General features: G+C 38.0%; 1 non-coding gene across 1 annotated transcript; it reads left to right on the plus strand.

Annotated features, from left to right (window-relative positions):
- Window positions 1-4,406: 4,406 nt before the first annotated feature.
- LOC115934095 (U6 spliceosomal RNA) lies at window positions 4,407-4,509 on the plus strand. Its single transcript, XR_004069943.1, has one exon. It is a non-coding gene; the product is annotated as a U6 spliceosomal RNA (small nuclear RNA).
- Window positions 4,510-23,458: the final 18,949 nt, after the last annotated feature.

Here is a 23,458-nt window from a genome sequence, read left to right on the forward strand (position 1 = left end):
GAATCAAAGCGCAGTCATGCCTCCTTCCTTCACATTTGAGAGAGCTGTGTAGAAGTCGCAGGCTTTTCTAGATTCTCTGAGCCTGGGGGGGGAGTTTTGTGGGTTAGCAACCTTTGAGACAAATTATTTTGCAGTGTATACATATATACCTATCTTCCCTTGATGATCAAGATTTTACCTGGCCCATGTAAACACCTTGGAAGACTAATTCTATAAAACAGACTTGCATAAAAATCACCCACAACTTGAAACTGGGACATCTATCTGTGGGCATAACGCCATACACTCTAAAGAAAGTAAGCTTTAGCACATGCTGCAAAACTCTTCTAATTAGAAGCCCCTGCTAGTCTTTTGTCCCTCAGTGCTCAGTGGAAGTTCCAAGAATCCAAAGCTTTACCCAGATGTACCTTGCCCCAAGCATCCTGATCTCACTCCCTGGTAACAGGAAGTTCCAGAATGACATCCTCATGGAATTGTTTTATTTTTCTCTTGCATTATCTCTCGTCTGTTGTGATTTTCTTCAGCCAAAGTCTCCCTGACATGACCTACCAAAAAAGAAAACATGTTGAATAACTGCACCATAAATACACAAAATGGAAACGCTGAACTAGCTCCATTAAAATAAATCATTCTTAGTACTGTAAACTTTTTTGTTTTAATTTCACACTTTCTATCATCCTAGTGGTTTGCTAGTTCTAATAGTGTTTCTGGAGTCTGTGCTACATATATGAAGACATTCAGGAGTTTTTAACAAACACCAAAATTACTAACTTTCTTGCCTTACATATTTGCAAGAAGGGGATGTATGAACAAAATAACTTATATCCAAGCATGCAGCTGAAATATTGGAACGTGAAAACTCCCCTGCCATTAACAGTTAATAGTTCAGTGCTCTGGGGTAACAGCAGTTGCTCTGCACTTCTCAGAAAAACATTTGGGAAAAAATACTTTGGACTAATAAAATTAATGTTAGAATGACAACAAATTTCAACATCTGTGAAGCTTTTGGGGAACTTTCAACTCTTACAAATAATATATGCAATTTTATAATTTTTAGGCAATGTACCTATTTATAAAGGCAATTTTTAACATCAAAGGAAAAATTGCTTTATCTAAAATATATAGTCAATATTCAAAGCATTACCACAAGATAAGTAATTTTGGACAAAGATTCTTAAAACTACTAACTGAGCAGTAAATATTTGTTCAATTGGACATTCTAAATGTTGAAATGTGTTAGTCATTTTGGTTGAACTAATACAGTACAATGAGATTGCTTTCACTTTTCCAGCAGCCTTATTAAGTCATGTTAGTGTTTAAAAACTAGTCCTGGGCTCCAGAAAACACTGTGTTAGGGAAGGAAAAACAGACTCTTTGGCTAGAGTTATGGAAGGAGGGTGGAACCTTATGAGTTACATGACTACATAAGATGTAGGCAATTTTATTTTGGCAACAAATTCAGGCTTTTGCATTGGGTTTTTTCTTAGACTGTTAATTCAAATACACATGCACGAATCTCCTACGAAAGGAAAGATTCTTACTCATCTGCAGAGCATAGATAACGATTAATTGTTCCATTTCATCTTTCAGGCTACAGTACTATGAGTTTAGGAACTCTGCAAACTGCGAAATGATCTGCCCCAGGGGAAGTGACTAGGATCACAATGTAATTACTCAAAAAAATGGACTCAGATCATATCCCAAATCTACATGAAGAGAGGTATATGCTTGATAAATAGTAAAGATGATGTCAAAGATCAGCTTTCTCCCTTTGGTGGAATGTTCAGCACTCTCAGTTGTCTTCATAATGTTATATATAAAGCACCTAGAACATAGAACCTTATGTGATGATCATTTCTCAGGTGAAATAGTGCACTGGACTATCCAACTATTTCATTGGCTAGATGTTTATTTGGAAACTCAAAACAAAAACACAGAATGACTGGTGACATTTATGATATTTGCCACTGGGCCAGTGGACCTTCCTTCACGATGAAATAGGATCTCAGTCTCTAATCTGCATGTCCAGACCAAAGACAATTTGATGTAACTCCATTATAGCATATTTTAAACTTTTCTTGAAGTTCAGGAATATATCTTTCAGAATCCGTCAGTACTTCAGAAGCGTGGCTCGCCAAACCAATCAATCTAGTACAAAGTTTGTTTTTAGAATTCAAGTTCCTTGTTACTGCTTTGCAAGCAGATGTCTTCAAAGATATAATATGGTGAAGAGATTATGTGATTTTTGGGTGTAGCAATTCTGCCAGTTATAATTAAAAGGGCCAACATCCAAGTTTTGTTTTCTTTATAAACACTGCAGAGTGTGTCAGTGGCCAATCTAAAATTACCCACAGAGGAGTGTGTGCTCTCTTCTTTAGCACAAGATAATGAAGATGGTGTGTGAACGCACTATGGTTATAATAAGCTGATGGACTTGCGGTCCTACGCACAAACTTGTCCAAATGTAATTATAAGAGTTTTGAGAGAATTGTTGCTTCCTAAACTGACTAGTCAAGTGACTCAAAAGTTAATATCATCAAATTAACAGTCTGACTTTGAAGGTCTACAATTGTACCTTAGAAAATAAATACTTGCAATCAGTCATTCTTTCTTAAAGGGAAAAAGATATCTTTGAGAAGTGTCTCAATGCAGGGTAGTCTATTCAGCATTCTCTCTATGTATTGCTTCTGGAGAGGTGAATTGAGTCTAAAAATAAAAAGTAACAAAGGGCTGAGCGTCCAGCTCTTTCCCTCGTATGTGGAGGAGAGAAGGCCAGTCTGAACCTGCACTGGTGTTGATGTGGTTGAGAGGGTGCGTTTGTCAGGCTCTGCAGCCTGGATCACAAGGGTGAGAAATACAATTGGGGCCCAGAGAAGGAAAAGGAATATCTCAAGGTGATTACTGAATCATAAGCCTCCATAGCAGCAGTTCTCATATACAGAGAGAAAGAAAACAAGTCTATATAAAAGATTCAAGATATCAACATCTCATTCTCTTGGGAACTGGAAAACAATCTGCAACAGAGGGACATGGGTGTCAGAAATCTGGGTAGATCAGAGAGGGAAGCCAAGCAGGTCTTTCTCCTTTGTGCTTTGGGCACAGTCCTTCATAAATTTTGTGGACAAACTGTGGTGTCTCATTATCTTCCAAGTAATGAGTGTCAAAGCATCCCAGTGTCTTTTGTGGGGAGTCCTCTTGCTTGGTTGCTGTGGATGAGTGACTTGTAGGTTTCCACAGGGGATTGGATGCTAGGGCAACTGATAACAAAAATCTCACTCAAACCAGCCTCGTAGTTCACTGCAATCTCATTTGCTTTGGATGTTCACACTGGCCTAAGACCAATGTCTCCTGTCTCAAACTTGCCATATTGAACTACTGATCTATAATGGTTAAAAAAAAAAAAAAGACACAAAGGTGAAAGTAGCTAGTTTACCAAAACACCAATCATCCAATCCCAAAAACTTTTCCTTTGCTCAACTGTTTTTATATTTCCTTTTTCTTTCCTAAGCTATCTCTCTCTCGCTGTCTCTCTCTCTCTTTTTTTTTTTTTTCTTTTTTTTGAGACGGTGTCTCACTCTGTCACCCAGGCTGGAGTGCAGTGGCACAATCTCAGCTCAGTGAAACCTCTGCCTTCTGGGCTCAGGTGATTCTACCACCTAAGGCTCCCAAGTAGCTGGGACTACAGGTACATGCCACCAGGCTTGGCCAATTTTTTTGTATTTTTTTTGTAGAGACAAGGTTTCACCCTGTTACTTAGGCTGGTCTCGAACTCCTGGACTCAAGTGATCCACCCATCTTGTCCTCCCAAAATACTGGTATTACAGGCATGAGCCACCACACCCAGCCAGGTACATGTATCTTGACAGGTGAGTCTCATATTACCACATACTCCCTTCATATAAATATAGGTACATGTTCATGTCCAATCCATTCCCCAAAATGTAGCCAGAGCAGTGTTTTTCAAAGGGCAAAGGGCAAATGTCATTCTTTAGTGTCTAAGTGAAGAGTAAAATACTTCCTCTAACCTGTACTCTTATCTAGGCTCACCTGACCCATTTCCCTTCACTCTGCCTGCTCCACCCACTCTGACCCTCTTTCATTTTGTCTCCTGCCATCTGACTTTCATGTGGTAACCACACATCTGCCCCTCTCAGCATGGAATCCTTCCTCATGGATGCCTCCCCAATGAAGTCAAATATTTCTATTTTTATGTCTGATAGCATCATGATTCTGTATGTCATAGAAAGGAGCATGGTTATAATTTTACATTTATATGTGTATCCATTGGTCAACATCTACTTCCTGGACTATAAGCTCTGTGGACTATAACCACGCCTATTTGGCTTTTTATGGTATCCCCCGAACTTGTCCAATGCTTGGAAAATAACACTCAAAAATATTTCAGAGTGCTCAGTTCAAAGCACATATACTAAAATTGGAACAGTACGGAGATTAGCATGGCCTCTGCACAAGGATGACACGCAAATTTGTGGAACATTCCATATTTTTCTGTCACATGTTCTCAAATGTAGGAGCTAAAAAAAAGTTGACCTTATAGAAATAGAGAGTAGAATGACCATTACCAGAGAGGCCAGGGAGGGTACTGAGGAGGTGGTGGGGATGAAGATTGGTTAGTCAGTGGATCCACACTTGAGTTAGATAGAAGGAATAACATCTAATGTTCAGTAACATAATACAGCAAGTACAATTAAAAATAATTTATTGTATATTTTAAAATAACTATAGAAGTAGAATTGGAATGTTCCTAACACAAAGAAATAATAAGTGTTTGAGGTGATGGATATTCTAATTACCCTAATTTGATCATTACCCACTCTCTGCTTGTATCAAATTATTGCATATACCCCACAAATATGTACTACTATGTATTCATGAAAATTAAAATTTAAAATATTAAAATTTAAAAAAAATTTCTGAGATGAGGGAATAAGTGTCCAGATACATTTCAATTAAGTTGTCATATGTTACAAAGGCCATATTTCTATATTATATACTATATAATATCTGGTGGAACTCCTAAAGAATATAGTTGGGGTTTTCTCTAACTATTACACTATCATTATTAATCAGGTTAAGTAACCCTAGTTGTTGAAACACACAGTCCCAGCATTTCAGCAGATTAACATAACAGAGGGTGATGTTTCACCCTTGGCACAGTCAAATTTGGGTTGAGAGTGTGGGGTCACTCTGCTCCACAGAGTCATACATGGACCCAGGCTCCTTACTTCTACTGTTCAGACCTCCCTTAAGTCTCAGAATCCTCCCTAGATTCTTGAGATCTATCATCCAACAAGCGAAGAAAGAGAAGAGTGAGACCTGGAAGTGGCTATATCACTCTGTCCACATTCTATTGGCCAAAACATCATTGTACGATCCCATCTGGTTGCAAGGTAGGTTGGGAAATGTGGCCTTCCTAGTGCTACCCATCATTTTGGTTTAGCTCCAGTTAGGTAAGATGACTAAAATTTGCCAGCAGTTACTAGATACTCCAAAAACTATATTATCATCAAGGAAGGGAGAACAGTACTCAAAACCAAACTCTCAAGTAAGGAAAGTGCCAACATTAAATGGACTGATTTAGTGGTATTGTGTCTGTCTAGGAATGTGCTACATGGTTTGGTAAATACAGTTTTCCTACAGCAGAGAATCTCAAAACAAGTACATTTTAAAAATGAACTTTGAAGAATCAGCTGGAGGGTATACAGATTTTCATATTCACTTTAGGATTTTTCATTTTCATATTGTACTAGTTAATGTGCCAAAATGAAAATAGCTTTCCACAAAATGGAAGTTACACTATAAAGTTGGAATTGGTATTATCTGCTGCTGAATTGCAATGGAATCTCAAAAGGAGTGATGTAACTATGGAAGCAGGATCTTCTCCTTGAATGTTTCGCTAAGATTCTGTCAAACAGATCAGGAAAACGGAATATATGCAAGATTGACTTTTCAATCAACAAGCACAAAAAGGCCCTGGTAGATAAATCAGTTGAAAGAGAACATATACAATGACTGACTGGCAGTATTGTAAGACACCATTTGAGGTTTGACATTGAAGATATTCTTGAAGAATAATTTATCTGAGAAAAGATCAACTTGCTCTATAGAACTGCCAAATTTAGAGTTATCCTACTTAATGCATCAACATCAACCTTAATATTTGGGAAGGTTTTTCTCTTTTAAGTTGTTCCTTCAAGAAAATATGTAGCATGGACCTATTTTTGCTCTTTGATGTACAAAGCAGACATTAAATTGGATTTCAGATTCAGTGACAGAGGCGGACTAAGATTAAACACCAAGGTCGTCTATGAAATTGATTGAATCATTTGTTTAATCATGGCATACCTCGCCATAGAGAAGTGCTTACCAACTTTATGCTTTTATCTTTACTAGTCAGCAATTCATTGAATACCTTTTATTATCATTGCTTTCTTCTATTCTCAGGGCAGGAGAGGGCAGTAGGTAGCATCGTTCTTGGTCACTATTACCATCTGTCTCTCTCATTCTCTTTTTACCTCACTTCTTAGATGACAGAAGGTGACGTCTTAACTAACTCCCATATTTCATTGACTCTAAGATACTGTAAATTGTAAGGCACACTATTTTTTTTTTACTTACCACTAAGAAAGAAAAATATGGCTGCTTAAACTACAACGTAATGCTTTCTTATCACCTAGAATTTTTATTCTATACTTATCAAAATAACAGTTTTAAACTTTGTCACATATTTGTATCATATTTCACGCTTGTGAAAACACAAAAAAATAAGTAAAATAAATTGGTTAAAATACCTAAAATTTCTGCATATTTATAGTTTAACCCATCCAAATTCATTTTTTACACAGTTGTTGATATTTGTGTTTTTCAATATATTCTTAAGTTCTGCACTATTTGAATATTAGCATCCTTAAATTATTATCTCCAAGACTTTCTTCCAAACTGCTGACACTCACTGCTGCAGTGAGCGTTCCTGGGCAAGCACAGGTGATAACTCTCTCACAACCACTGCCTGGTCAGCAGCAATGTTAAAGTGCTTTAAAAAAAAAAAAAAAAAAAAGTACATCAAGAATTTGTTAAATACAATCTGTGGTTTAAGATGCATCTGAAAATATAACCCAACAGCTTACCTCTGTTCCTTAATTGGTCTGGTGTTTTCTGAATATAAAATATAACTACCATTACATGTCTTTAGCTTTTTATGTTAATATAGGTGTTTGTTTACTTGTAAAGGACACTCCTTCCTTCTTGGTATAAACTCTTTGAATTATGATTTCAACAAATGTTTCATTCACCATCTTAATTGTAATTCACAAATTATTTTTGTGGAAACAACAAACTTCCCATGAAATTCATGTAGGTAACATATATTAAAATCTTTATGTTTTTATTTTTAGTTAAACTTTGCAAGTTCAAATGTTAACTTCATCTAGCCACTCAAAGACAATGGCAGTTGAACACAGGCATTCCTCAGGTAATGTGTTATTGCATTCCTGAAGAACTGTGATTAAATCAAACATTCATAAATAGAATCATGTTTTCCTACTGTCTTAGATTTTTATATCAGAGCTGGCTTTTTTCAGCTTCTGCTAGATCTTAAACATTCTATCCTTTCTCGAAACTGGCCTTTACCTTGATCTCCTTTTCTCCTGCCCACATCTCTCTTTAAGATAAAGTTATGCAAACTTGAGCTTAATTTACTTGGGAGTGCTCAACGTTTGAAATAAGCTCCCCACAAATACTCTTGTGATGTCTTAAAATTAACGTGTCTTGCGATTAATAAACCCAATGATTTGGATTTGTTTTATTTTACAGGCTGGCTTACACTGGGGACATTTTGGTTTCCATTTATGGGGTAACACCCCTAAACATGTTCTGCTGAACATCGTAACCCATCCTAACAACTTTGCCATAAAAGCAAAGAATTTTTTTATCAACTCCATTATTTTTTATTTGTGTTTTAATTGTTTTTTCCTATGTGTTTGTTTTAAAATGCATTTTCCATGGTAGTAGCTATGCAAGCCTTAGAAATGCAACTAGACAGATGTACTGACCACGGTTACCAAGGGAGCAGTTTCCTTGGCAATGGCCAACAGTCATCAAAGCAGTTCACGTTCTCTTTCCTTCCCTTGTGACTTGCTCTCACATGTTGCAAAACTTGGGTAGTGGAAACAGCTCTTTGTAAATCATGAGCCTCTATCCACTCAAAACACCACCAATTTTCATGAAGCCAGCAATTGAGAGAGGGTGATAAATTGTTTGTGATGTTCTTTGAGAAGTTTTAAAAGGGCCCCAAGCCACAATTCACCATGAAGGATTTCTGATCTCTCTTTCAATTTTGAGCCAGAATTTATCCCAGTCATTTGAAGATGATCCAAAAATGTACCAGCCAATGCCCAAAGGTCAAAGCTGCAAGAGATCCAATAACAAGGGAGAGTTCTTTTATAGAGTAAATATTTTCTAGTGGTTCGAGAGAGAGGGATAAAGAATAAGGTATTTTCTCAACCGTGACTTGCAGTCATACTACTGTCTATATTTCTACAAGTCATGAATGAGAATATTAATACTTATTTGTAGAGTACCTTTTGATCCTCTTAGTAAAGTCTATGATTAAGATTGATTTTTTTCATCTTAAGAAAGGTTAGAAAAAAAATTTAGTTATATCCCCAAACCATGAAAAATCTAAAGTGACATGCAAAAACTACAGTGAACAATTTTTTTCCCAAATAGAGTATACAATATAGTTGGCATGTGAAGATTGGCTGAAAGTGAGGCCTACGTGTTAAATGTCTTATGTGGCCAGGTGCAGTGGTTCATGCATGTAATCCCAACACTTTGGGAGGCCAAGATGGGCAGATCACCTGAAGTCAGAAGTTTGAGACCAGCCTGGCCAACATGGTGAAACCCCATCTTTACTAAAAATATGAAAATTAGCCGGGAGTGTGATGGGCGCCTGTAATTCTAGCTACTCAGGAGGCTGAGGCAGAAGAATTGCTGGAACCTGGGAGGCAGAGGTTGCAGTGAGCCAAGGTCATGCCACTGCACTCCATCCTGGGTGGCAGAGAGAGACTCTGTCTCTAAATGAATGAATGAATGAATGAAAGAATGAATGTCTTATGTGCACTATGTCATTTTCTCCTCACAATAAATCTGGCTGGCTACTTCTACTATTTTCATTTTACACACAAAAAAACTGAGACTTTGGGAAAGATAATTGTTTGTCAAATTTCTACAACTAGGAATTAGTGTAAGGATTTGAACTCCAGGCCAGCTGACTACAGATTTCATATCCAACCCCACTACCCAAAAGTTCTCCTTCTTTATGTGTGCAGACTTTCTTATGTGTCAAATTAACACACATTGATCGCTGTCCTTTTTTCCTATTCTCCCTCCTGCATATATTAGCATGATTGCACCATGTATAAAATCCAAGAATTTGATGTATCAGCTTAGAGTTTTAAAAACATAGAAAAAGAATTTGTAATAAATTTCCACAAGTTTTCATCTAACCACAAATTTTGGAAACCAGAAAATACCAGTGGAGATATTCATGTCCCCAAAGGTATTAAGAAATATTGTTGCAATACAAAAAGTTGACCAGTCACGGTAAACTTAATCAGATGGTTCATCTACAGCATTCATTTTCTTGCAGCAGCATTTCAGCAGAATTTTGTGAAAGACTTTCAGGTTGAGGCTCCACGTATAAATATGTGGGAGGGGAACAGAAAAGAGTAACAAAATTTACTAATATTAGGAATCAAATCTGAATAAACAAAGGCAGATAAAGCAATATGTATCACACCACACTTTAGGTATTCTTTGTAGACCGAACTGGGTCAATAACATATTCCCTTTAACAAGGATTTGAGGACCACCTATACCCCCTTCAACCTGAGCAGTTTTGATCTGTTTTATATATTAAAATTGTAATTGAAGAGAGAGTTCTTGGGCTAAAACAGTTTGAGAACAATTGTTTTAGAGAAGCAAAAACAAAGGAGCAATTTTTATATCTCAAAAAATATGTAACATGGTAGATGCTATTCCATTTCTTCTAGGGGCAAGAAAAGAGAAAACAGTGATAAATAACAATGGAAGGAAAGACAGGAGGAAATGCTCCTCGTTTCTGAGAGCATTGACATCTTATAGAAATTTACTTAATGGGTCAAAGTAACAGATCTTCCTTGGAAACATTATGGGCAGTATCAAAACCTTCAGAATAATTTTATATTCCCATTTTTCATCTATATCTTACTCCAAGCAGACCATTATTTAATACAACCTAGTTTCTACATGGGAATGTTTCTACTTGTCCCATAAACTAAGAACTGTGTTCAAGTTAGAAAGAAGTGAATCGTGTTTTCAAAATGGCTCCAATCAATTCGAGTTTGTAAGTTTGTCGCATATATGGTTTAAAATATTTGTAGGTGAAACAAATATATCACATGTTAAAAAAATAAATATGAAACTGTTCTCTAAACCTGCCTTTCAGATAAAGTTTAAAAGCCTTTCTTAATTTGGCAAATGGGCACAAAATATGAAGTATTTGCAGTATCTTTTTCTTTTTAAAAATAGACACTTCTTAACTATGGCCCATTACAACTGCATCTTTAACAGTCACATTGTGGTTTGGGGATTGTTGTTTTTTAAGCGACACAACATGATTGATGTAATCTGGCATGATTCATTACGATGTCAAGCATCAGCAGAACATTTTGGAAAAAATATTCATCAAAATCTATTACTGTAGAAATTGCCACTTGCAAATTCTTTTTCTGGTTAATTTCCTGCGTGGTGAAACAACACCTTGTTGACGTCAGAGCGCATGTTTTTAGGAAGTGTGGTTATTAAAATAGGTGTTCCTCAAGTCCCAGCATTACCTTCAGGCTTATCATTAAGCATCCAAGGAATATCAAGCAAAATCTCAAAGAAGTTTCTTCCACTATCCACTAACTTTGACTAAAAGGAATATAGTGTTGTGACTTGTGCTCCTGCCTGGTCCCGCTTTTTATCTAGCAGGGATGAAGGTTGGTATGTTTAGCTTGGCTGCAGCTTAATTAGACAATGACAAAGAGAAGCAGAGCTAGATTCCCAATTGTCCCACTGCCTGTTGCTTACATGAATGTAGAAATATTTGCTACATAAAGTTCAGGGTCATAAGGCAAGAGACTAACACCTCTTTTTTATTATTATTATTTTCTCTCCAGCAGACAGACATTCACAGACAGGCTTCATTGTCCATGTTGCAACTGACAGTGACCCTGATAGAGGCCAGCCACCACCCTGTTTACGAACACTCTGAAGCCAGATCAGTCTGACAGTCATGAGATACTGAAGGCGCCATTCCTTACCTGGCTTGCGTCTCAGTGTCCATAGGAACAAGACGGAAGAAGGACTATAAGTCAAGAAATATTCTGAGCAAATATATATCACAACAATATTATTAAATTAAACAATCCTCTAGTTTCAATATTATGTTTCTTTTGCATATTAAACCTTTAAAAAAAAAGAAATCCATCTCTCCAAAGCTAATATTCACTATATCTGCTTAAGCAGACTCAGTAATTACTATATGAAGCCTCAGCCAGTACTCAAATGTCTTTTCAACTGGTTTTTAAAATATTTGGTGTTCAACTAACTCCTTAGATTGTAATCCTTTCAATCAGGAATTGTTTCTTCCTTTATACTTGGCATAGAGTGAATTATTGAAATGTCACAATTGTTAAAAGATTCGAGCAAAGGTACTGGTTTAGAGACATATGTTAAAACTTATGGGAATTTTTTTTGAAGAAAGGTTCTGTGCAGTAGCTTCACAATTTATTTTCAAAAATTACTTTACCACAAAAATTCTCCTCTGCCTCAGTTTTATCTGGGCTACTAAAATACACATCATGTTTGCCATGACTCTGTCTTTTTAGGTGCCCCCAACCTTTTTATATTCTATGTTGTGTGTGTGGCATACAACAAAATTATTCATGCAAAAAATGTTTGAGCATGTACTGGATGCCAGTCACTGCACTAAGCCCCGGGACACACAGTATACAAAAAAAATATACGCCCCACCCATCTTTTATAATGCTTCTATCGGGAAGACAGGAAGTAACCAAATGTATAAGTAAATATACAATGTGTCATATTTGATGAATGCTAGGGAGAAAAAAAAGTGAAGTGAAGGTATAGGGTGAAGTGGGGACACTCTAATTCATTTGTTCATTTATTACAAATATACGTATTAAACACAATGAACTTATGTGTTAGGCACTGTGCCAGGCTACAATGAAGTAGAAGGAAAGATATACCCAAGCCCTGGCTTATTATACCTGATAACAAAAGAAGAAACTTCATTTTTTAACCAGTGTATTAAGCATTCCAAACCCTGATGAGGTTGTACTATCCTGAAGCAGCACAACCATTACTTTCAAGTGTTTCCTTTCCTATCCATGTTTCCTTTCCTATCCCTTAATGATACAGTGAAGCTCATGTCTGAGTTCTCCAGAAAGCCCTGCAGGCTTCTTCTTCACTCAGAATTCTCCAATGTGGCTTAAGCTCTTCTGATACCCCAGTCTCCCTCCAGATGCCACTCCCAGTCTCCAACCCAAGTCTCTTGGCAGGCAGCCCTTTAGAGTGGAGAGCTGGCAATACAGTACAAGCCTAGTCCACTTAATCCTCACAGAATTCGTATGTTCTTGTTGCAAAGAGTAATGCAATATAGGCTGGTTCACTGTTGCCCTCTCTTCACCTAGTTGTCTCTTCTCAGTTCTTTTTCTCGTGTTTGAAAGGGCACACAGACTGATCTTCAAGAGTGTACATCAAGCGCCCAACTAGGGAGTAGAATTTCAGGCTTCCTTCCTGCAGATACCCACTGTCTCTACAAGCGGATGTCTTGAAGCCCTACACTTGGTTAGAGGAATGGACTGTTCTATTCTCATTCTCCACAAGGAGGAATGGAGAAAAGCCACAGCTTTTTTCTCAGAATCTTTCATCTTTTAGACTCCTTACATTTTATGTAGTCAAGTAGGAAATAAAAAATTACAAGATATGAGAAGCAAGAAAAGGTGATACATAATCAATAGAAAACATAGACAATAAAAACAGACCATAGACGACCCAATTATTGAACTTAGCAAAGGTTTTAAATAATTATAATTATATAAATTATAAATACATTTAATGTTTTATAGGAAAAGATAGATATAATGGAGATATTTCAGGCAAGATATGGAAACTTTCCAAAGAACCAAATGGAAATTCTAGCACCAAAATATACAATATCTGTTATTTTTTTTAATTCACAAGAGAGGCTTGGTTGCAGATTGGACACCAAAGAATAAAGAATTAATACAGGCAGTTCAATGTAAGGTATTCAAACTGAAATGCAGAAGAAGGAGAGGATGAAAGACTTAAATACATAGAGCATCAGTGAACTGTGAGATAATCTGAAAAGATCTAATTGTACAATTGAGACCTGTAAGGAAAATAGAGAATGGGGCAGAAAAACATTTGAAGAAATGATGTTAAATTTTTTTCCAAATGTAGTTAAAAAAAAAAAAGAAAGAAAAGAAAAAAGTTTGACCCATACATCCAAGAAGCTCAACAAACCTCAGCTAGTATAAATACCAAATAAATACTTGGGATAAAATAGCAAAATATTAGGTGAATATTAGGCTAGACCCAAGTTCGATAGGTTTCTTTTTTGGAGCACTTTCTAGAGTCTTTAATATATGCATTACAAAATTCCTACAAGGGAATATACAATAGACATATTTCACAATTTTCTTCATTAACCTTTTAAGAGAGACTTTCTAGGGCTGCTATTCTCAGGCACATGTTTCGAGAATTTCTGGGATAGTGGTAGAGAGAGATATACAAATAGGCTAAAAACTGGGAATTTCATTATAGTAATATGGAGAACATGTTTTATAAATACAACTAGTAGAAAAAGTAGCTTTACCTGAGATTAGAACAAATATGCAGGTGAGTAAAAGGATAAGAGTATTCTAGGTGAATTAAAAGGCTCCCGTAAAAGTAAAATACCAAAATGATATGTACCTGTGCTAACCCTGGTACCTGGTAATCTGACCTTATTTGGTATTAGGGTCTTTGGAAATGTAATCAAGTTAAGATGAAGTCATGTGGATTAAGGAGGGCACTAAATCCAATGACTGCTGTCCTTATAAGGAGAGAGATAGGCACATGGAAACACACAGAGAAACACTATGTTAAAGATGGAAGCAGGGATTGGAGTGATGCAGCTACAAACCAAGAAACACCAAGGATTGCTGGCAACCACCAGAACCTAGGAGGAGGCAAGGAAGTGTTCGTCCCTGGAGCCGTCAGAGGGATCATGGCCTTGTACAGAGGTCCCCAGCCCCAGGGTCACAGACTGCCACCAGTCCACAGCCTGTTAGGAACCTGGCCACATGCCCAGCAGGAGGTGAGCTGCAAGTGAGTGAGCATTACCACCTGAGCTCCACCCCCCATCAGATCAGCACCTGCATTAAATTCTCACAGGAATGCGAACCCTATTGTGAACTGCACGTGTGAGGGAACTAGGTTGCCCACTCCTTAGGATAATCCAATGCCTGATGACCCGAGATGGAACAGTTTCATTCTGAAACCACTCCCCACATCCAGCGGCCCAAGTCTGTGGAAAAATTGTCTTCCATAAAACTCATCGCTGGTGCCAAAACGGTTGGGGACCAACCGCTGCCCTTGCAGACATCTTGATTTTTGGACTGCTAGTCTCCAGAAGTGAGAGAATGAATTGCTAACTTAAGCCACTTTGTAACAGCAGCCATAGGAATCAAATACATATACATATCAGTTCAAACCATAAAACATTGCTCTTTTTCTCCATCTGGATGAATGTCAAGCCATTTCATACAATTCAGCTTATTACTTTTTAGATGATAAGCTAAGTTACAGAAATGTACATTCACATACCCAAGGTCACATGCCTAGAAAGTAGTAAAGCCGGGATTTTAATTCAAAATTTGGGTCCAGACCTATGCTTTTGATTACTTCACACAACAAATGGTGCAGAACCCAATGTATAAGTGAGTAATTAGTTTAGCTCCGCTTTGCTTTTTCTTGTAATAAGATCATTTAGTAGCCGGGACTTATTTTCACCTAGACCAAATGAAACAGATGTTGCTGGACATCTGAGAAAAGATGGGAAGATGATGTGATAGACTTGGCCTCCACGTCTATGGCATTACAACAATTTGGGGTCTTGTTCCGGTTTTATTCTCTGCATACAGAACTTTGGGCCAAGCCCCTTTTCTAAGTGCATTTGAAGTTGAGACTATACATTTCTCCAGGTACAACATGGGCCATAAATTCCTGTTTCTTTCTGCAGATCCTTTGGTGTGGCCTTGTGTCAGGGGAAAGATTACATATCATGTAATATACACACATAGAAGCAGCAAACTCTGAAACAAATATTTAGGCTTTAAAAAAAAAACACCACTTAATGCATTCCTATACAGCCCCAATTTACCTTCTTTATCTCCCAAGACAACCAATTCCAGTTTAAAGATTATAGAAACCAAACATGTGAAACTGCTTTGCAGGTTTCTTCAGTGAACCGCTATGTGTTCTCTTGAATATTTGAGCTCAAGCATGAACCGTAAAATCGACACTTATTAGGCAAGTGATTTCATACAAAAACTCTTCTTTTAGTGACCCCTTTCTGTTGATCTTCTAGAATTCCTGACAGTAGTTAGAAAGGTTCTGAAACTTTCTTGAGATGGGGAACATTTGACTCCCCTGAAAAATGCACATAACATATACAACACAAATGTTGTTTGAGATTTCAGGGCTTGGTTAATCCTGGATCTCCAAATGAAGAATCCACCTTAAGGATTCTTCTATTGAGCTTCAGGATCCAAATGGGTAAAATAACATGACTATGGGATATACAAAGTAAGGTTGTATCACAGGATTTTTTCACTTGCAAGTGAAAAAACCCTGGCTTAGGTGGGAAGAGAAAAAAAAAGGGTAGTGAAGGTAAACGAAGGAGAGAATGGTTTGCATAAATCCTGGCGTAGTGCTGACTTCAGGCATGAAGTCACAGATCACAGATGATTTGACCAAGATCCTCCGCTTCCTCTGGGTTAGCTCTTTGCTTAAAAGATGAAGTCGAGGCCGGGTGCGGTGGCTTATGTCTGTAATCCCAGCACTTTGGGAGGCTGAGGCGGGCAGATCACTTGAGGTCAGGAGTTCAAGACAGCCTGGCCAACATTGTGAAACCCCGTCTCTACTAAAAACACAAAAATTAGCTGGGCGTGCTGGTGAGTGCCTGTAATCCCAGCTACCAGGGAGGCTCAGGCAGGAGAATCGCTTGAACCTGGGAGGTGGAGGGTGCAGTGAGCAGAGATCATGCCATTGCCTTCCAGCGTGGGTGACAGAGACTCCGTCTCAAAAAAAAAAAAAAGTCAAAAATGTCTGCCAGCAATCCCTGGAGCTTTTTCCCTTGTTACCCATTCAGCAGAAAAGAAAACATCTCTTTCTTCAACTGTGAATAAATATTCTTGGCATCAGGAATTGGAGCATCTAATGGTTAAGATGCCCATCTTTAAACCAATCACTATAGCCAAGAAGTGTGGGTTCAACTTGGCCTTCTCACTCCTGAGCTGGGAGAGTAGTCAGCTTCCTCCAGAGTAAATGGGCAAGAAGAACAACCCAAATAGGAAATCAGACAAAGAATAATAGACCCTGAGAGGCCAAAAACAGCAAATATCTACCACAGGATAGAAATTAAGGTTTCCACTTAAAATGTATACATGAGATGTGGTTGAAAAAATTACTCATTGCTTCCTGGATCTGGATAGCCATAATCAAGTCATGTCCCTTGAGTCCTAACAGTGTGTACCTTAATGGGCCAATGTTAATTGGTCACCAGTGAGGAGCCTGTGGCCTTCCCTTGCACCAGCATTTTAAAAAGGTCCCACTGAAGTCATTTATATATTTTAGAGTAGCTAATGTGCCCCACTGGGCCTGCAGCAAAAGATGCATTTTGAAATATCTAATGAGTAAATGGGGCATTTAGTAAGACACAGTCTAATTACTTTGGGTCTTTGTAAAATATTAATTTAAGGCAACTGCAGCATTAAGGAATAAGTTTGCCAAGCGGTGCTCAGTGATTTAGCTCCACGACTGCCATTAATATCAATAGAAGTCTTACAGCTTGCTTGCTGCCCATTGCTTTGGAAGTGTACCCCTAAGGTATAGAAATCAGCTACTGTAAATTTTGTTTTCAATTAAAGTTCCAGGAGTTAGTGTGGCATTTCGTTTTTCTACATAGGTATATCACCTGCATTGATAGGGCTGTGGTCTTGGGGGGCTGATGTCCATGAACTCAGATTTGCATTCCATGTTGTGACATCACTGGTGTTGAATTTCTGGAGTGAATGATATTTCAGATTCTAGAAGAACACCTGTAAGAATAAAGCCAATTATCACACAGGAGAACATGATTTGCCTTGGAATTAAAATACTTTTCTAAGAAACTGTGTATTGTGTATACACCAGTCAGATTTATTAATGCATTTTCCTAAAGATGCCAGATGTCAGTTTTAATATGCATTGAAATGAACCCTGAATAATTCTGAATTGAAACTTACAAAAGAGTACCGCTGAACAACCCTGAAGTTATCTTGCATAGGGCTGTCTTGTATAGGACAACTCCTCAGTAGTGGACTTGGCTGGTTTGGCACCCATGAAAGGGAATGAACTGGGAGTTTTTTGTGCTATTGTAAAATGCCTGACTCTATTTAGAGGAGCTAGTTAGACATATTCCAGTGGCTTATTTGCCTGACGTCACCTTATTTGCCTCATTAATGACTTCTCCAAATGTGGTGAGGAAGATATTCTGGGAAATAAGTAGTCATCCTTTACTCCCTACCATTGCATGATCACAATTCTCAGTGTTGGACAAGAGGAGTGGTTTCGACGTCATGGTGTGCAATGAGAAGTGTTGGGATGGGGAGGGCTGCGGAAATGTAAAGATGGACAGCTCTCTCATGGCTCCAGGGGAGAATTACTGATGTGGAGATGGCTGTGGAATAAAAAGTTTAGTTAATTAGATGGGCCCTAAACCTTGCAAGATGCAAAGTGGCTCTCCTGCTGGTGTTAGTGGTTAAAAGTTTAAGAAACAGTGGCCATTGGTTCTTTAGCATGGAAACAACATATATCATGTGAGGGAACATGCAGCATAGGCATAGTTTTTAAAACCATTCAGGAAGGTTCAGTATCATTCACAGGTTTATTTATGGCCATGCCACACACCTTTGTGTTCAACTGCATCCAATCCCTTTTCCTAGAAAGTCCCCTGTATCTTTTGTTTCTGGATCCCTTTGCAAGTTGCAAGAGCTAATTTAATTTGGGGGTGGGCAGGCTAAATCCCCATGCTCCCTTTCTACTCCAGCAAATATTTCATTGTTTGTAATGCCTCTTAATATGCTAAACAATATTTATGTTGCACTGTACAACATTTTATAACTTTCTTCTAATTGCCTTAGCAGTCTTTAAAACCAGAGCTTAGCACTTCGATAATAAGCGTATTAATTTGTCTAACGTTTAAGTTCTTACAAAGGAAGAGACAAGCATTAATTTTGTTTAGTTAAAACAAGCTTTGCTTTTGAACAGCAGGTGGTAATTGAAACAAAACAAGGACTCATTAGAGGAGCGTCTGGTGGCTCATGATACAAACAGAGCACACTAGAAAACCCAAACACAAGAGCCCTGAAATAAAGTGGTCATCATCTAATTAACAGAACATGTTTTAATTACCGAGTAAACCATGCAGCGCCGTGTGTCAATTTAACTGATGTGCTAAGTGCCAGTTTACAATATCAGAAACAGACAAATAATTGGAATCTAATTACATGCAGGTCTATTGCACACCAGCGCCTCCAGCCCATCTTAATAAACAAGTTTTTACATCAAACCATGAATAGCAAATACAGCCGTGCTGTTAATTGCTACATTGTGATATTGGGACTTTGCCAGCTCTGACTATTAAAATAAGCTCTTGTGTGGATTGCAGTTTCTCTGCTACGCTTTAATTAGAATCAAATGAGAGGCAGAGATCGGGCTGTATTACTGCAATTCAATATATGTAAATAAGATAACTGGCTAATCTTTTTATTTTATTTCTGAGCCTCCATGCAATAGGCGGTTTAGTTATGGTAATAGGTTATCACTTTGCAAATGAAGTAGACTTGCGCTGTGAGATGAATCAAGAAACATGTAATCTTTGCTAGAGAGTCTAAATATTCCCCAATCATTGCACGTGGGATCCAGAGAACTTTCTTGCCCAAGATATATGGTGCTATATTTTTAATGCCCATATTGGCCTAGTTTTTCAGTGATAGCTTTTGATGTTGTATTTCACTTGTCTAAATAAACGCGTGATCCATAACATGCTATTTACAATGCTCAGACAGATATTTCAAGATAAACTCTTTTAATGGAGAATCATTTGTTTGAGCACTTGAAAGGTTGCAGGGAAGGTCTACATAAATACTGTATAATGCAAATTTTAAATTAAGACCAAGGCACAGATAACGCTCATATTTCATACTGTATATAAATGTGCTGCTTGTCAGAGAACTAATCAGGGATTCAGAAATACCGAGTATGAAAATGAAATCTATGGTAGAGACGTTGATGGGCCATTTTTCTATATTTTCCAAATAGGGAAGTAGATGGTATAGCTATTGTTGAAAAATTACCAAGTAATGATCTCCTGGGAAGATCTCCTTATGTTTCATTAGAATTGTAATTAGAAGTGGCCGTGACCTTGGGAAACCTGCTTCAGGAGCAAGCTCTCCTCTCTTTTGTTTAAGAAAAACCTCTAAGTTTCCTCTACTCATGGGCCCGAGGCAATGTTAACTGAACTCCATAGAAAGAACATAATCAAGCATTTAAAATGTACTTTTCTGTTGCAATAAATGGAAATAAGCAAATACAGAATGGGTTATCATCCACTCAATTTTGGTTGTAGTTTGTCATTATAAATTAAAACCATCTGGAGGACCTATTTCCCTCTGGAGGGGTATTTTTGCCATTTCCTAGGTCAAACCAGTCCTTAGAACTACCTTCTAATGAAGATTGGGATGCTTATTGAATACCTGGAAACTCCTAGAACTTTAAAGACAACCCTGAACCATTTTCAACTTCTGCCTTCAAGTATGAAAGCCAAGCCACTCATTGGCTTGAACTAAAGTCAGCCTAAAACAATACTCTGCAAACTTGGCGCAGGTCCTTGCCTATTTAAATTTCCATCACACCATTGTCGGAGTCTCATGCCTTTCACATGGTTAGCCTGGTGGATGTGTTCCAACTCCCAGAAGGGAGCAAGTGCACCACAAAAACACTGGAAGGGCTCACATGTTTCCAACACCTCATCGGATGCTTCAGTGCAGGGGTAAAAACATTCCTGGTACTCATGTTGTTGGAGAAATCACAAAGGATTTCAGGCTGGTACCTCATCCATCTCAGTTAAAAAATGAAATGGAGCCTCCTGGTCAATTGTCAAAAAAAAACACACACACACACACACAAAACTCCACATATCCCCTGGTTTTTCCCCATCTTCCTTGCCTCCTGCAAAGCCATGCCAGCCTCAGTAACAATATAATCAAAATGTTTAAAATGCAAAGTAAGTGTGTATAAAAAATGCACAGGGGCTGGAAAAGGAATGTAATAAGGTTAAATTTTACAAGCATAATTCCATATGTTGAAAGCATCTTGTAGTTATGTCAAATACAGATGAAGCTATAAATTACCCCAGAATCAAAAGTGTCAAGTTTCAGGCTAATGCTGAATATATATATATATATACCCACAGCTTCAGAATTCTTATTAAAATATGAAAACATGCTAAACATAGAAAAGCTAACAACTGTACCAAAAGTAAGACAAAGTGTTACTAATGTCTGCCAACTGGTATTACTCACCAGGGCAATCAATCACACATGAGCAAACCTCTGTGGCAGGCAACCAGGAAAGCTGAAACCCACCTCTCCTTCGTGGTTGTCTTATTTGTGGTTACTTTTGCAAGGATTCCACACTATTCCATTTGCTTGTTCTTAACCCTGAGAGGGCATGGTTAGCAAGAGGAAAACGTTTATTCAATTTTAATGTCTTTATTTCTGCTTAAAACACATACAAAACTGTCAGCAATAGACAAATTAGTACTTTGGGCCAAAGCATGTGCTCCGTTTATTCTGTATTTGAATTCTAATAAATTATATCCACATTATTACAAAAATTACAACTGACATGCTGTCAGAGCTATACATGTATATGCCTAGAAATATACATAATGCTTTGAAAGCTGTCACATTTAGTCCTGTTGTAAACATCACCCTCATTTGCTAAACAGTGTTGTTGTGTCTTTGGTCCACCGTAATTTTTCCCTTACTTCTAAGCCTACGATTCTGAATATATCTTAACACTGAAGAAAAATAATGTCTCCTTTAAGGGTTGTAATGCTCTATCACAAGATTCAGCATAGCATATGGAAATAGTTTCTTTCAAAAGCATCCTAGGCCAAGTAATAAGATAGGGCTATTTGGTGAAGTAGCCCCCTTTCCAATCTACATGACAACAATGTGTTGACAATGTTTTGGATACCTTGAAAGGGATTTTCTTCAATATCTGGTGAAGTTGCATCTATTTTTGTTAATGTGGGCTCTTCACTAGAAGTTAACATAACTATCACAAAGGTAAAAATGTGACTTCTGCTGAATGGTAGTGAAAACTGAATATTTGTGTTTCTCCAAAATTTATATGTTTTAGATGCTACAGACTGAATATTTGTGTTTCTCCAAAATTTATATGTCAAAATCATAACCCCCAAGTGATAGTATTAGGAGGTGGGGCCTTTGGAAGGTGATTAGCTCATAAAGGTACATCCCTCATAAATGTGATTAGTGCTCTTATGAAAGAGACAACAGAGAGATGCCTTGCCCCTTCTGCCATGGAAGGGTGCAATGAAAAGACAGTGATCTGTAAACAAGGTAGTGGGCCCTCACCAGACACCAAATCTGCTGGGGCCTTGGTCTTGGACTTCCCAGCCTCCAGAACTGTGAAAAACAAATATTTCCTATTTATAAGCCACCTGGTTTATAGTATTTTCTTACAGCAGCTGGAATAGACTGAGACACAGCGAAAAAATGTTTTTCATAATCATGCATTTCTCTCCCTTTCATCTCTTGGGTGCCTGGTATGTGTCCAAAATAGCACCAGATGCTTCTGGCAGAGGCCCTACCTACATAAAGGGTATCATCCAGGGAAGAAGTCAGACAGCAAAAACTAAGTGCAATTAATATGACCAAATGGGAGGTTCTGGGTTCCAGGACCATAGAGCTAGAAGCTGATATTCAGAGTTTTAAGCAGAAAAAGAAAGACTGGATAAGAAATTGTTTTGAAGACCCCTAAAGGATTATAAACATTTAAGGAATTGGCAATGCTTAGGGAGGATACCTTGGTTTGGGGTGGGGTTTTTGTTTGTTTGTTTTTTGTTTGTTTGTTTGTTTTTTCCATTTAGAGCACATGGTTGCAAGCAACAGAAACCAATTCTGTTACGTTAAGTTAAAGAGAATTCACTCGAAGGAAACTGAAATCGATAACTCACAGAATTTACGGGCTGCGAAGAAACCTGGGCTTAAAATTGGGCAGGAAGAGAGGACTGGGCAGTAGGAACTAGAGTGTAGTAGTAGGAGTGGTCTAGTGAGCTGGCTGCTGATTTCTGGCTGGTCTTTTCATTCTCATAGTATCTGCTCAGGACCCAAAGTTCTGGGAAATGATTTTTTGCTGGTTGAGCTTAGGTCTTGCACCTATTCGTGGGCTCTCTTGAGGTTGGGGGAAGGAGAAGGTGAATCCTCACTTGCTGCAGCGTAAAGCCAATACAAGGAATTGTACTTCCACCAAGAATATTTGCCAGGTGAAGAGCTAATTCCTCAAAAGAAAATTGAGATAATCAAAAACGAATAATAGATGCAAGGCAACAAATCACCACAAAATTTGCTTAACCACTTCTCATTTATTAGTTCAGAATCTTGGAAAAGAAATGTCTGTTTTTTTAATTAATCAAATATTAGTAGTTTCAGCTGGGCACGGTGGCGTACGCTTGTAATCCCAGCACTTTGGGAGGCCGAGGCACACAGACTGCCTGAACTCAGAAGTTCGAGACCAGCCTGGGCAACGTGGTGGAACCCTGTCTCTACCGAAAATACGAAAAAGTTGCCTCATGTGGTGGCACACACCTATGGTCCCAGCTACTTGGGAGACTGAGACTGAAGTGGGAGGATTGCTTGAGCCTGAGAGATGGAGGTTGCAGTGAGCCAAAATTGCACTACTGCACTCCAGCCTGAGCAACACAGTGAGACTCCTGTCTCAAAAATATATGTATACACACACACACACACACACA

Source organism: Gorilla gorilla, chromosome 2 (genome assembly GCF_029281585.2).
Source record: "Gorilla gorilla gorilla isolate KB3781 chromosome 2, NHGRI_mGorGor1-v2.1_pri, whole genome shotgun sequence".
NCBI classification, from domain to species: domain Eukaryota; kingdom Metazoa; phylum Chordata; class Mammalia; order Primates; family Hominidae; genus Gorilla; species Gorilla gorilla.